At 43.2% G+C, this 14,070-nt stretch overlaps 1 long non-coding RNA gene across 1 annotated transcript in view; it reads left to right on the top strand.

The window, feature by feature from the left end:
* The window catches only part of LOC136311060 (uncharacterized), a 62,655-nt gene extending 48,817 nt beyond the window's left edge, over positions 1–13,838 (top strand). Inside the window, exons 4-5 of the long non-coding RNA XR_010726677.1 lie at positions 12,750–12,852; positions 13,483–13,838. This is a non-coding gene — a long non-coding RNA (uncharacterized lncRNA). The remainder of the gene's footprint in view (positions 1–12,749; positions 12,853–13,482) is intronic.
* Positions 13,839–14,070: the final 232 nt, after the last annotated feature.

The following is a 14,070-nucleotide window of genomic DNA, read 5'->3' as shown; positions in this document are numbered from 1 at the left end:
TCTCAGAAGCGCAGCTGATAGTACCAGGAGCACTGTCCAGACTCAGAGCACCGGGGTCCTGGGAGAATCCCATACAAGGGCACTGTCGACCCTTTTTCACGGCCATCTGACACTTGGCCATTCTGCATGTGCACGTCGCACGTGTTTAATGAGGGTATGTTTCTGCACGTGTGGTAAGGAACACACTGTGCATGATGCTGTCCACTTACATTCCGAAGCTCTTCTCTTTGTGATGGAGTCGATTCCACTGCCTTTGACACTGGGGGATGCATGGTGGGCATTTTATTCCCCTCCTGAAACAGAAAGTCCAGCAGGCAACGGTGAGCCGTGCATCCAAACACAAGTGCGTGTAAAATTACACGCCATCGTGTTAAAGAAAACAGTGAAACCAAATTATGCATCAGATTTATTTCTTTGACAACCTCCATGGCCCAGGTGTAGAAAGGGCTCTGAAGAAGAAACCATGTCCATGTTGGACCCGTTGACAAAAGCACATCCCCCAAACCGTGGGACAAAGACCATTCTGCAAGCCAAAACAGCAAGGGAGGCCCTGGCCGGTTGGCTCAGCGGTAGAGCGTCGGCCTGGCGTGTAGAGGTCCCAGGTTCGATTCCCGGCCAGGGCACTCAGGAGAAGCGCCCATCTGCTTCTCCACCCTCCCCCTCTCCTTCCTCTCTGTCTCTCTCTTCCCCTCCCTCAGCGAGGCTCCATTGGAGCAAAGATGGCCCGGGTGTTGGGGATGGCTCCTTGGCCTCTGCCCCAGGCGCTAGAGTGGCTCTGGTCGAGACAGAGCAACGCCCCAGAGGGGCAGAGCATCGCCCCCTGGTGGGCAGAGCGTTGCCCCCTGGTGGGCATGCCGGGTGGATCCCGGTCAGGCGCATACAGGAGTCTGTCTGACTGTCTCTCCCCGTTTCCAGCTTCAGAAAAATACAAAAAAAAAAAAAAACAGCAAGGGAGATGGAATTTACAACTTCAAGCCAGCAGTCTGCCTAAAAGATTTCCAAAGATTCTTGAATAAGATTAAATAGATACACCACCAAATTTTGTATAAATATTAATAGATGTGTTTATTTTGGTAAAGAGAACAAAAAAGAGGGAGAGACCACAGATGCTATTAATATTTTCAAACATGTAATCACACACAAAAAAGTTAAGAACCACTGATCTAGGGCTCAACCCACAAGAAAACTTGCAAGTCATTCGGAACAGTAAGACTTGCTCGCTTGTAAAATCGGCTCCTTTAAATTGGCATAATAATATGAATTAGATTCTCTTAGTATAAGCTCATACATCCAGTATCAAATTCCCACCGAGAGAAAAGAGCTTAAAACATTCATGTTGCTTCGAGTAGCTACCAGTCTTTGTATTAGCTGGTCTAAGGTAAGCCTTTTCGAGTTGGACTGTGTTCTCTCAGTCTAAGCTTTCCTACTGACTTTTTCTTGTGATTATCCTAAAAGTAGAACCTGTCAGGTTGTTGTTGGTCGGTGGTGGGTTGTTTTAGGGTTGGGATTTTGTTGTTGTTGTTGTTGCTATTGGTTGACATATTCCGAGGAATTAACAAGAGTGTCTGCTCTGTGGTCCATCAGGATGGGGTTCGAATTTCAGACTAGCATTGTGACCCTCTTTCCTCATCTGTAAAAGGGGGAGATAATAAAACCTGGCTTATGAGCAGATTAGAGGAGGCAATGAATACAAAGTATCTGACGCGTCGGCTCTCAGAGATGACGTAGATAATAAATGTTACCAATGACTATGATGGTACAAGCTTTTGCCTATGTATTTGTAACCATTAAGAGTATATAGTCTAGGCCCTGGCTGGTTGGCTCAGCGGTAGAGCGTCGGCCTGGCGTGCGGGGGACCCGGTTTCGATTCCCGGACAGGGCACATAGGAGAGGCGCCCATTTGCTTCTCCACCCCCCCCCCCCCTTCCTCTCTGTCTCTCTCTTCCCCTCCCGCAGCCAAGGCTCCATTGGAGCAAAGATGGCCCGGGCGCTGGGGATGGCTCCTTGGCCTCTGCCCCAGGCACTAGAGTGGCTCTGGTGGCGACCGAGTGACGCCCCGGAGGGGCAGAGCATCGCCCCTTGGTGGGCGGAGCGTCGCCCCTGGTGGGCGTGCTGGGTGGATCCCGGTCGGGCGCATGCGGGAGTCTGTCTGACTGTCTCTCCCCGTTTCCAGCTTCAGAAAAATACAAAAAAAAAAAAAAAAGAGTATATAGTCTATTTCCATATTATTACATCATTCGCATAGCAATCAACATCAAGAGTTTTTACAGTTCCATTTTCCATATTGTTAGATTTATATGTAGGTCCTGTCATAAACAATAGTTTGATTTACCCTGATTTATTAATGTCATCCCATTACCATTAATAAAAATTTATTAAAAAAAAAACAATAGTTTGATGAACATCTCTGAACATCATCTTTTTTTGGTACAAGAACGGATGCCCCCCCCCCCAGGAATATAATTATTCGGTCAAGGGTTATTTTAAAAGTGTTCTGGCTCTTGATACACACGCCGAAATGAATTTCCAAAAGGGTGTTGCCAATATACTGTATCACAGCCATCAGAGAGTATCTGTTTCACCCTTTCCTGATCAACAATGGAAATTACTACTGACCAAGAATAAAAAGGGGAAAGAAAATTAAAACTAGCAAAAAGCCAGCATACAAGTAAGCTCTTGTGTTTCCAGACCTAGAAAAAAAAAATTCTGTGAACGGTGCAGATGTCTATTCGCTCAACATCAGCCCCTGTCCTCCTAAACAGCGCCTCAAAATGTCGTACGCAACCTCTCAGAAACCTGACCTGCTGTAACACCTTTGTAGTTTCTGGCTGAGTGAAGTCACAGAGGATAAAGAATGGTCCCCTGCTTCTCTGCCAGATGTCCAGCGGTGCCCAGAAAGGCTGGCAATCCAGCTGCTCGCCATTGCACAAGGGACCATTCCCAGGGGAAATGGGGCCCAGGGAGGCTAATATCCAAATATTTTCTTGCAAGATGAAATAATGTCAAATGACACACAGCCCACAACTGACCGCAAAACAGAGACGGTGTAACCCAATGAGGCTTATCACCTGAGCTCCGACAGGGATAATATAAGGAGGAACAGTTGGTTTGGGCAGTTCTGCAAGAGACCTTTAATAATACCTGGTTTTGTGGGAAGAGGAAAAAAAAAAAAAAAGGAAAGAAAAGAAAGCGAACACCTCGGCCTTTGGTGGTGAACGCACTACATGTGAAAGGTGAGGAGTTGACAAGGTCGAAGTGAAAATTTTCTAGCGGTAGGTGACGGAAGACAGGCTCCCTCCCCCACCCTCTCTACACCGATGTCCTGCTGGTCCTTTCTTTCTCTTGACACAAGTTCTGAAGAGTCCCAGAAAAATTATTTGAAATCTGTGCGGGTGTTGTTCTAATAAAGAGAACCTCTGACCTCTCGACTCATCCACTTAACACTGTCTGATGAGGAATCCCTTCTAAGTGGCTTTCACTTACGAGTCTGGGTCAGCCGTTTCTGCTGGCTCAGTGACAGTGGATGAGTCCCATCAGAGGCACGAATCATAGTTGGGCTCTTTCAACATCTGTGGGTAGCGTAGCCTTACAGCCAAATTCCAGATGCTGGTGGTGCAGGCGAGACAAACCGAGAGGATTAGGTACTCCAACCATGGGGACCGATGATTTGGCATTTCGTGCCGGCACGCGGCTCTCTTACACACGTGGTTATGGAGTACAGCTACAGGCAGGCAAAGTGGTTGACTCAGTTTCCCATTGCGTACTCCCTATGTGACCTGAGGCAAGCAATGAACCTCTCCAAGCCTCTGCAGCTTTCTTCTTAAACAAGGATAACGACACCGCCTGCCTTGTAGAGTTATCTTGAGCAAGGCATCAGCTACTGGTATACGGGAGATTTCTGTGTCCCCTGCCCAAACCCACACACGCATGCGCACGCACGTGTCTAAGTAGATCTATCCGCGTGCGCTTGACTTTCTGAAAATCCTCTCCGTCTTTATAGCTCACAAGGTGATTTCTGAAAAGTCAATCAAGAAAGGAAGGAAAGAAACATATTTTCCTCTCCAACCAGGAAAAGCAATTAGACGTCAAATATTAACTATTCCTGGGAGTAAATTCTTTTAATGGCTTTAAAGGCTTGGCCATTATAGACCTCCAGCCTGCCATTTCTAAGAAGGGACCAGGTAATATTTTTTTTTAATTGAGTGGAAGAGAAAATGCGAGAACTGGTTGCGTCCATTCAGAAACCACTTTTATCTCCATTTTCAGGAGCCGCCCAATTGCATCATGCCCAATCTGTTTAACAGCACTTTATTTTAAACCCTCGCTTGTGAAAAAGCATTGATTTATGATCAGGCTGATTAAGGCAACGGTGTCTGGAGCAATAATGATTTCAATTATAGGACTTTTTGCCAACGTGCATTATTCCGATCTGTTCTCCAGCCTTGCCCCATTTTTATTCACCGAGGGAAGGGGGGGTGGGGAAGGGTAGGTGATGTCATGTTGAAAAGGCTCCGGACAAAGTTGATTTCAGAAAGGAATGTATAGACAGATGAACTGACAGACCCCTTCTGAGGAGGTGAATGTCTTGTATTTATTTAATATGCCCCGACCAACCTGAACAGCTCTCGTCGTGAGCCCGCACCCACTGTGATGAGGGTTTGTCAGAGTTCTCATTCTGTTCTGTTTGGCTGGAAGAAGGCACACAGTCCGATTTCTGCCAAACCCAGGACTCGGGGTCTCACCTTCTCTTTTCATGGGGCTCATCCTTCAACCTTTAACTCATCCAACTCAAACATTGATAAAACGTTATGAGATCTTTTCTCACCTGAGGGCCTACCCGCGGACCAGGCTGGTTAATAAGCAGGTGAAATCAGTCCAGAGGCACGGACTGGGGAACAGTGTTGACTGGAAAGGAGCCCGTCTAATGGGGACAGCCTGCTCCCGGGTCCCTGCTGATTGTCACCGTGTGCAGCTCTGGACCAAGTGACGTCACATTTTCAGATTTTTTTTTGACAGAATCTAGAGATCCAGATTGTTATGTGAAGTTAAAGTTTCTTGATTTAAAAAAAAATTTTTTTTAATGTATTGATTTGAGAAAGAGAAAGAAACATTGATTTGTTGTTCCACCCATTCATGCCTTCATTGGTTGATTCTTGTATGCGTCCTGATTGGGGCTCAAACCTGCAACCTTGGGGTATTGGGATGATGCTCTAATCAACTGAGTTGCCCAGCCAGGGTGAAGTTTCTTGATTTTAAGGGTTAGACAGAGAGCAGCCAAATTCAGTGTGTAAGCCTCCTTTGCTCTGCTTTCTAGCCGGGCGCAAGTGTTCAGTTGATCTAGTTGTTGATGAGAAGATATCCCACAACTTTTTTTTTTAATTAACACACTATTTTTATTCTATTCCATAAACACTTAATGCAAATCTATTATATGCCGAGAACCGTGTGCTAGGCATTGGGAATGCAAAATAATAAAAAAAACAATAGTCATTCTCTGCCATCGGGGAACTGACAATTGATATATATGAACTATGAACCTTTTCAGGTTAAAAAAATGTTTTCAAACACAGCCTAATATTGGGGCTCAGTCTATCACATTGATTTTTTTTTAGTAATTATTTAATTACTAAAATTAAATTATTCATTTCAATGGAAGTTTTTTGAAGGCATCACAGGGAGGAGTCTGAGAAATAATTACCATGCTTAAACAGAAAGAATCCTAACTCCTTTGTAATTATTCCTGTAAATTCATTTGCCCCTATGTTCTTCTCTGAAGGTCTGTTTTTAAAGACTTCATTTATTCATTTTAGAGAGGGAAGGGAGAGGAGCAGGAAGCATCAACTCCTATATGTGCCTTGACCCGGCAAGCCCAGGGGTTTCGAACCAGCGACCTCAGTGTTTTGGGTCAAAGCTCTATCCACTGCACCACCACAGGGCAGACTTGAAGGTCTGTTTTTATCTGAGGACACACCCATGGATTCTGAAGTCCAATCACATCTTGACAGTTTTTCTCCATTAAATCAACTTTCCAGATCTCTAACTCAGTTCAATTAACTGGATCTAATATGACTTAAACCTACCTGTTCTATGCTGTTGTTTTTATGAGCGCTGACCAGCAAATGACTCATGCATTCATCTCTCTGGAAAATCACTTTACTAATTTTTCAAACTTTTCTTGGAGGGAGGAAAGGGGTGGGTCATAGAAGTCCCAGGACGCAAACGAATGCATTTGGGTCTAGCCGTGAGAATTTTCAGCTTAGAGCTCGAAAAATGATGTCCCTAATTGCTTTAGAGACGAAAATAGGATCAAAAGTTAGGATTCTTTCTGTTTAAGCATGGTAATTATTTCTCAGACTCCTCCCTGTGATGCCTTCAAAAAACTTCCGTTGAAATGTATATGGGTTTTATTTTTCCCTCTTTCTTTCAAATACACTATGACTTTGTGAGGGCATTGTGTGAGCGGGAAGTTCTCCAAACATCTCCACCCCAGCAGGATATAGACACGGACAAAACGTGAGTCCCTGGTGTAAGAACCAGGCATTGCGCTGGTTGAAATGTAGCATTTGATATATCCTGCAGCTCTGAAAACAGGCAAGTACAAGAGACCTCATTCCCTTCTCTGCGTAGAATTCCCAGCCGGCCCTTGGCTACAGACCTCCTGCCGGTCCTCTCCTCCTATCCCATCCCCATAGTGATGGGTGAACATTACATCACAGCCACCAGCTCCGAAGCTCTGGGCACTGGACGTAGGAGAACATTTAAATCTCCTTCAGTGTTTCGCAAAGCAGGCAGTTCTCACAAGGCCAACCGCTCCCTTAGTTAGAAGCTACTTTGTATATAGTTAGAAGCTACTTCAGCAAGTCTTGCCCAGCCCCTTATCTGACAGATGAAGGAGAGAGGACAGAGGGAGGAAAGGGACTTGACCAGGGTCACAGCGCTGGCCTTTGTGACCTTCAGACTCTGTGACTGTCAGTCCTAGTGCTCTCCTCACTTCCACACACGGGCGTCGTCATACTGCATGAACAACAGTCCTCAAAATAGAATTTCCCTTGGGCTGCGTGATAAAATTTTACTATAAAAGCACCGATGGGCTCCTATCTGGGGCCGAGTGCGGTGCCCGTCTCCCGAGACTCTACAATGAATGGGAAGCATTCTGGTCCTGATTCAGTTACCCCTTGTTGGTTCCTGCTCAGGGACAGGGGCAAGGAGGCGTGGTCACCTGCACCTGGCGTTGCACAGCGTGCACATGCTGGGGGCGGGGCCTGAGAACATGCATCCGGGCTTCTCACTTCCCAGAGGAGGGGACTGAGGTCCCCAGAGGCCTTCCAGCTAGTGCACCGCAGAGGCAGGTCCGAACTATAGAACGCGTGGGGCGGAGCCCTGCCGTCGGGGTCCCTTCACTTCCGTACATGCAGCTAATTCCGCAAACAGCCTGACCTGGGGGCCCAATCCATTACACCTCTAGGGGGAGTTCCTTTATCCGGATGCTCTGCTTCGAAGATGCATTGGAATTCGAGGACCACTCCCATGAATACTGAAGTTCATGTCAGGCAGTGGGTTTCAACCTTTTTACACGTGGGGACTGGTGAAAAGAGGAGAATTATTACGGGGACCGCTAAGGCAGATATCACCCAGGGCGTCAGCGACTTCCACTAAGATCATTGGGTCTATTATCTTCGTACACTGTCGAGGTGGTGAATGCTTTCGCCCATCTGCATGAAATTTCTGGCACACTGGTCCCTGGACCAGCGATTTAAAAGCACTGGTGTAGCCCTGGCCAGATACCTCGGTTGGTTAGAGTATTGTCCTGAAGCACAGAGGTTGTCCATTCGATCTAGGTCAGGGAACACGCAGGAACAGCTCGATGTTTCTCTCTCTCTCTCTCTTCTTTTCTCTTTTGCTAAAATCAGTCAATAAATTAGAAAATTAAGAAGAAGAAGAAAAAAAAACTAGTATAAAGTGCATTACCATTAAAATTCCCAACAGGACAATGGTCTCTGGGACCCAGAGTTTAGTCACCCATACAACAGAACCACAGTGACAGGCAGAGTATATCTAGGATAGACTATACCTATGTTTTTGACACATTCAGGGTAAATCTGAAGAACTGGGGTGACAAGCCCGTGTCAACAGAGATGCTCAAGTTCATTTCTGCACTTTCGCCGCACTAATGGTATTTTTAAGCTTACCATAGAGATATTTAAAAATAATAGCAGCAGTGTATATATATATTTTCCATGACCTTGTAAATCAATAGTGTTCAATAATCTTAGCTGAAACTATAAATGGTAACCGGACCCATTACAGTGGGAAACAAGTGAGATCTTTTATTTTTTTGTTTTTAAATGTGGTTTTCTGCCTCTGGACATAACTACAGAAAATTAACACAATAAGTAAAGCATTATAGAACCGCTATTAACTGATTACGCTAATAAAAACCAAATGGGGGCCTTCGTTCTGCCCCTCTGGGACAGAAGGACAGATAAAATAAACAACAGAAAAAGAATTTGGAGCAAAGAATAATTGATTTTAAACAATAACACTATGGAAATCTCCCTAGTAAAATCATGAAAAAAATTCAGAATTGTAATCTTCACTTTGGGAATGACAGGAGAAAATTTTTACTCTGCCTTGTTAAGGCCTCAATGTGATACTAATAAGCGTGTTTCTGAGGTTCACAAATTGGAAAAGAATTAAGGCGTGCTGACAAGGAAGTTTTTAAACGCCAGGCGCCTGACCGCAATGACGAGTTTACTGTGTTATTGAAATGAGCCTTTCCGGTCCCCCCCCCCCCTCAGAGGAAGATGAAGCCATGGTCCATCAGGATGTGACAGCAGCAAGTGGGGTCCACGGATACTTGGCAAACCAAGGCAGAGGCAGGGTGGGAGGTGGCCCTGTAAAAATACACCCCAGCTGTAGCATTGCCCATTGGCCAAATCCTAAAATTCTTGAGCATGTTTGGGGTTAACTCTACATAGAGATTTATGATAGAGGAGAAGGCTTTTTTTTTTTTTCCATTTTATTATCCACAATATGACCCATTTTATTCCTGTCTTCAAACCTACCCAAGAGAGTACGTCCTAAGGAATTACTGACACTCCTCTTTTCTCATTCCTACGTTACGCTTGCGAGACCGGCACATGATTGACTGCCACTTAGAGATGAAAAGCTGAGACTCAAGGTGCTACCAGGAAGTGTCCCTGTTCCCCCATGATTGGGTCCTGCCCACCGCAAGGGCCTGCCTCCTCCTACCTCCCCATAGGTAACTCAGAACTAAACTATAGCTAACTGTCACCTTGATTCTTGTTCCTCAGTCTATTCTCACATATTGTTAAACAGTCCAACCCACGGAACCAATCCTGTTTGCACGACATTGGCAGAAATCATCGGTTATTTTTGCCCTTTGCTGGCCAAAAGTCAGCAAATTCAAATGAAATGATAATTTTCCTGTGAGAAAATAGTTCAGCATTTTCTTAACATGCAAATATATTTTTTTTAAATCTAAGTTTTAACTTGGCAGAAAACAGCCTTGTAGTTTCAGCGGATGTACACATACAGCGATGATGATTCCGATTTGTAATGTGCTGGCCTGAGAATTGGAGGAGAGCCCTTCCATAGTAAAACGTAGGTGTTTCGACTACGAAAGCAGCAGCCATCGGTATGTGATGCAGTTATCTGGGTAGAGATAGAACACTCATATATTAAAAGGGTAAGATTTGTCAGTATGGGCAGAAGGGCGGGCATGCAGGGAGCCAGTGAACAGAAGATTCTGGAAGGTTGACTGAAAGCCAGAACTGCTCAGAAATACACTGTACTCAGGCCATGATACTGAGTCGTGAAATCCTGCCGACATTCCAAATACAGAATATTTTAAAGCAATGTACAAGTTCTAATCTTTTGCAATAAACAGGGGTGGGGGTGGGGGAGGAGATGAAGGACCTTGGCAGGTTAGCTCAGTCTGTTAGGGCATCTTCCCAAAACGACAAGGTCGTGGGTTCGATCCTGGGTCCAGGGCACATACGGAAAGCAGCCAGTGAATGCACAGCTAAGTGGAACAACAAATGAATGTTTCTTTCTCTTTCTCTTTCTCTCTCCCTTCCTTTCACTGTCTCTCTAAAATAAATTAATTTTTAAAAATGAAGAAATTACATGATTTGGAGGAAGAGGACAAATGTAACATTACATGACAATATTTACTTGTATGGATCAAACTATTTTCATTTTTAAAATTTTCCCATTGATTTGAGAGAGAGAGAGAGAGAGTGAAGCATCAACTCATTCACTTAGCTGTGCACTCATTGATTGCTTCTTGCTCCTGCCCTGACCAGGGATCGAACCTGCGACCTCTGGTGCACTTGGTTGACTCTTTACCCGCTGAGCCACCTGGCAAGGGCCTGGCAAACTATTTAAATAAGAAAGTAGGAAAGTGGCAAATACAGAGTAAAAATGCCTAACTAAATAAGGTTCTTTAGCAAGCAGTTATAAAATTTAATAGAGAAATTCTGTTCACAATAGCAAAGAATAAATTTGAGACTATACTGAGACACTCCGTGGCAAAACTAAACTTAACAGCAGTTTCTGTGGGAAGATAAATGAAAAGGCATGCTTCCTTACTACACAAGCAAACTCAATATTAAAAGACCTCAAGCCTGACCTGTAGTGGCGCAGTGGATAAAGTGTCAACCTGGAAATGCTGAGGTCGCCGGTTCGAAACCCTGGGCTTGCCTGCTCAAGGCACATATGGGAGTTGATGCTTCCTGCTCCTCCTCCCCTTCTCTCTCTCTCTCTCTCTCTCCTCTCTCTCTCTCTCTCTCCTCTCTCTCTCTCTCCGTCTCTCTCTCCCTCCTTTCTAAAATGAATAAATAAAAATAAAATTAAAAAAAAGACCTCAAATCTCCACATATTCATGTATAAATTGTACTCTCTTACATTTTGAACTTAATGATCTCTTATGGATTAACAAATAGGGAGCATCACCCAGAAAATTAACTGTAATGAGGAAGGACTTATATTACTAGATACAGAAGCATCTTCTTAAATTATAATAACAAAATGAGAGGGTTTGGGGGGGTGGAGACAAAAATATATTGAAATAAAATTTAAAAACAAGAAAATGAGCCCAATAACATACAATATTTAGATCAGTAAGAAAAAAAGATTTTTAGTAAATAGATTCTTACCACATGGACCAGAATAAATTTCAAATAAATGAGGAATTGAAATGTTAATACAAAAGCGACTAGCAGAAAACATAGGTTGATATTTATCTGACTCTGGGATATACAAGGCTTTTCTAAAAACCAAAAGCAGAGATCCTGGCCAGATAGCTCCGTTGGCTAGTGTTGTCCCAATACACAGAGGTTGTCTGTTCGATCCCCGAAGCACACACAGAAACAGATCTATGTTTCTCTCTCTCTTCCTCTCTCCCTTCCTTCCTCTCTCTCTAAAATCGATCAATAAATTTTTACAAAATATAAAAAAGCACTGAGGAAGAAAGAAGAAAGAAAAACATGTATATACTTAAATTTATAAACATTTACAAAATGCATTAACAACTAAACAGCCAAGGATAAAATGAAGAAGATGTCTGCAGTGCATCGTGGCAAAAGGGTTAATGGGCTGACTATGTAAAGAACTTTTAAAATTTAATAGAAAATTTATTTTTAAATGTTTAAGTAAATAAAAATAACAGGCAAATCACACTCAAAACAAGTAGCCAAGTTAGCATCACCAAAAAAACCAAAGGAATACAAATCCTAACAAGAATCTAAGTTTCTTATTTTAGTTTGGAAGGAGTAGGTTGGTTTGTGAATTCTGTGATTTGCATTCCCTGCAAGTGGGGATACAAATTAGCCTTACTACTTTTGAGGGCAACTCCGCAAAAGGTAGCCCCTCAAAATATGCCTTTGAGCCCTGGCTGGGTAGTTGAGTCAGTTAGAGCATCGTCCCAAATACATTAAAGGTGATTTTTGATCCCCAGTCAGGGCACATACAAGAATCAACCAATGAATACATAATAAATGGAACAACAAATCGCTGTTGTTTTTTTCTCTCTCTCTCTCTCTTCCTTCTCTCTCCCATTAAAAATAAATTTTAAAAAATATTCTAATGCCTTTGACCCAGCAAGTTCACTTCTCGAAATCTCCAGAGGACATGCAGATACACTTGAAGTTTTTATAAAAGACAAAAAGTTACAAACATACATATCTCTCTCTAGGGGTCAAATGAATGCTCATTCCTACAGTAACAAAATATGACCCCAACATCCAAACCTTGCTTTATAATAGTTTCAACAACATGAGAAGATATTTTTACGTCTTCTCGGTCAGGAGAACCAACTTACAGAACAGTGGGTTACACTGTCCTCTTCAGATACACAAATATATGCATGGGGCAAAGCAGAAGGAAAAGATTCTACTCAAGCAATGAGACACTAGGCCATTTTCATTGACTTCTGTTTTTTGTGGGGTTTTTTTTTTTAATTTGTTGATTTGAAAGAGAGAGGGAGGGCGAGAGAGAGAGAGAGAGAGAGAGAGAGAGAGAAACAAACTGTATGTGCCCTGACCGGGGATCGACCCAGCAACCCCTGCATACTGGGATGATGCCCCAACCAGCTGAGCTATCTGGCCAGGGCTCACTGACTTTTCATTCTTTTGTATTAATCCCCAAATGTTCTACATAAACATGTATTCGTTCTGCAACTACACACACACACAAAAAAATATTTTGTTCTGTGTTTTCAATCCTAGTTTTCTGGATACGTAGAAGCAGCCAGGAGGCTGGCTACAGAGAATGTTCCAGGCAGATCAAGTCGACTAAAGAGGAACCTGGCCCACGGCGTGGCTCACACCAGTGAGTCTGTGTCTTCTTCTTCTGGCTTTTTCTGTTCTTTTCAAACTTTTATTTTTTATTTCTTTTATTTATTTATTTATTTATTTATTTATTTATTTATTTTTGCTTTTGGAAAGCCTGTTCTCAAAAACTTTGCAGCAGCTTCCAACACCATTTTATTTGCTCCTCCTTTTGAGTGACAGAGCGGAATGTCCCAACAATACTTGGTGTATTTTGTGTCAGGGGCCTGTGGGTCAGCAAGGTTATTAATAAACATAGCCTCTTGTTCTAATTTAGGTCCCGTCTCTCCTCCTGCCCTGCTTTTCCTTTCGTTTCTGGCTCTGTCTGACCCTCTTCCCTTTCTTCTTTGATAGAAAAAATCCTGCTTTCGCGGGTGCTCGACTTCTGGCCCTCTTCCCACAATGCCGTTCGCCTGTTGTCGTTGGTCCTGTTCGGGTTTTCACGGGGAATTTAAATGTGGGGACTAATGCGCAGTGTCCTAAATCGATTCGCTGCAGGCTGATATGATACTAGGATCTGACATGCGCCGGAGGGTGCAGGGAATAATAAAAATGGAGATAAAATAAGGACAAGCGGAAGGAGGGGGGGGGAGGTATCTTGTTTCCTTGTTTGTTTGTTTGTTTTTTAAAGCATTTTTGTTCAACAAGATTCACTGACCGCAAAGTGAGCCGGACGTGAGAGGCGACTGTGATCTGCCCTGTGTTTACAGGGAGCAAGTTTACGATCAGGAGGCAGCTTGAAGTCCTACTATGTTTCTATTGCCTTTGATAAGATGAAAAGGATTTGAAGACTTGATCATGGATGTTTGAATGTGTGTATATGAATTTTATTTCCTATTTAGAGCTTGGCTTCCTTAACTGCTAAACTTCTACTTAGAATAAATCTTGTTTTTGTTTTGCTTTGTTTTGTCCTTTTGCTGATATTTTATTACACAGATAGAAGTGGCCCCCTCGTTTTCAAATTCTTACACACATGCTCTTCAAAGCCCCCGAACTTTATGCAAATCCTGGTCAGTTTTTTTTTTTTTTTTTTTTTGTCGTGGTTGTTCACTTTAACATTGTCTAACTGCAATTTCAAACCAAAGATTACTTTGTGAACTAAGAAAAGTCTGTTCCTACACACACACACACACACACACACACACACATATAAATATGCATGCCCTTTTTCCAAATTTATTAAACTTCAGTTCTCACTGTCCTCTAATAAGCACAAAAT

The sequence above is a fragment of the Saccopteryx bilineata genome, chromosome 7 (assembly GCF_036850765.1).
Source record: "Saccopteryx bilineata isolate mSacBil1 chromosome 7, mSacBil1_pri_phased_curated, whole genome shotgun sequence".
NCBI lineage: Eukaryota > Metazoa > Chordata > Mammalia > Chiroptera > Emballonuridae > Saccopteryx > Saccopteryx bilineata.
This window is presented reverse-complemented; position numbering and strand designations above follow the sequence as displayed.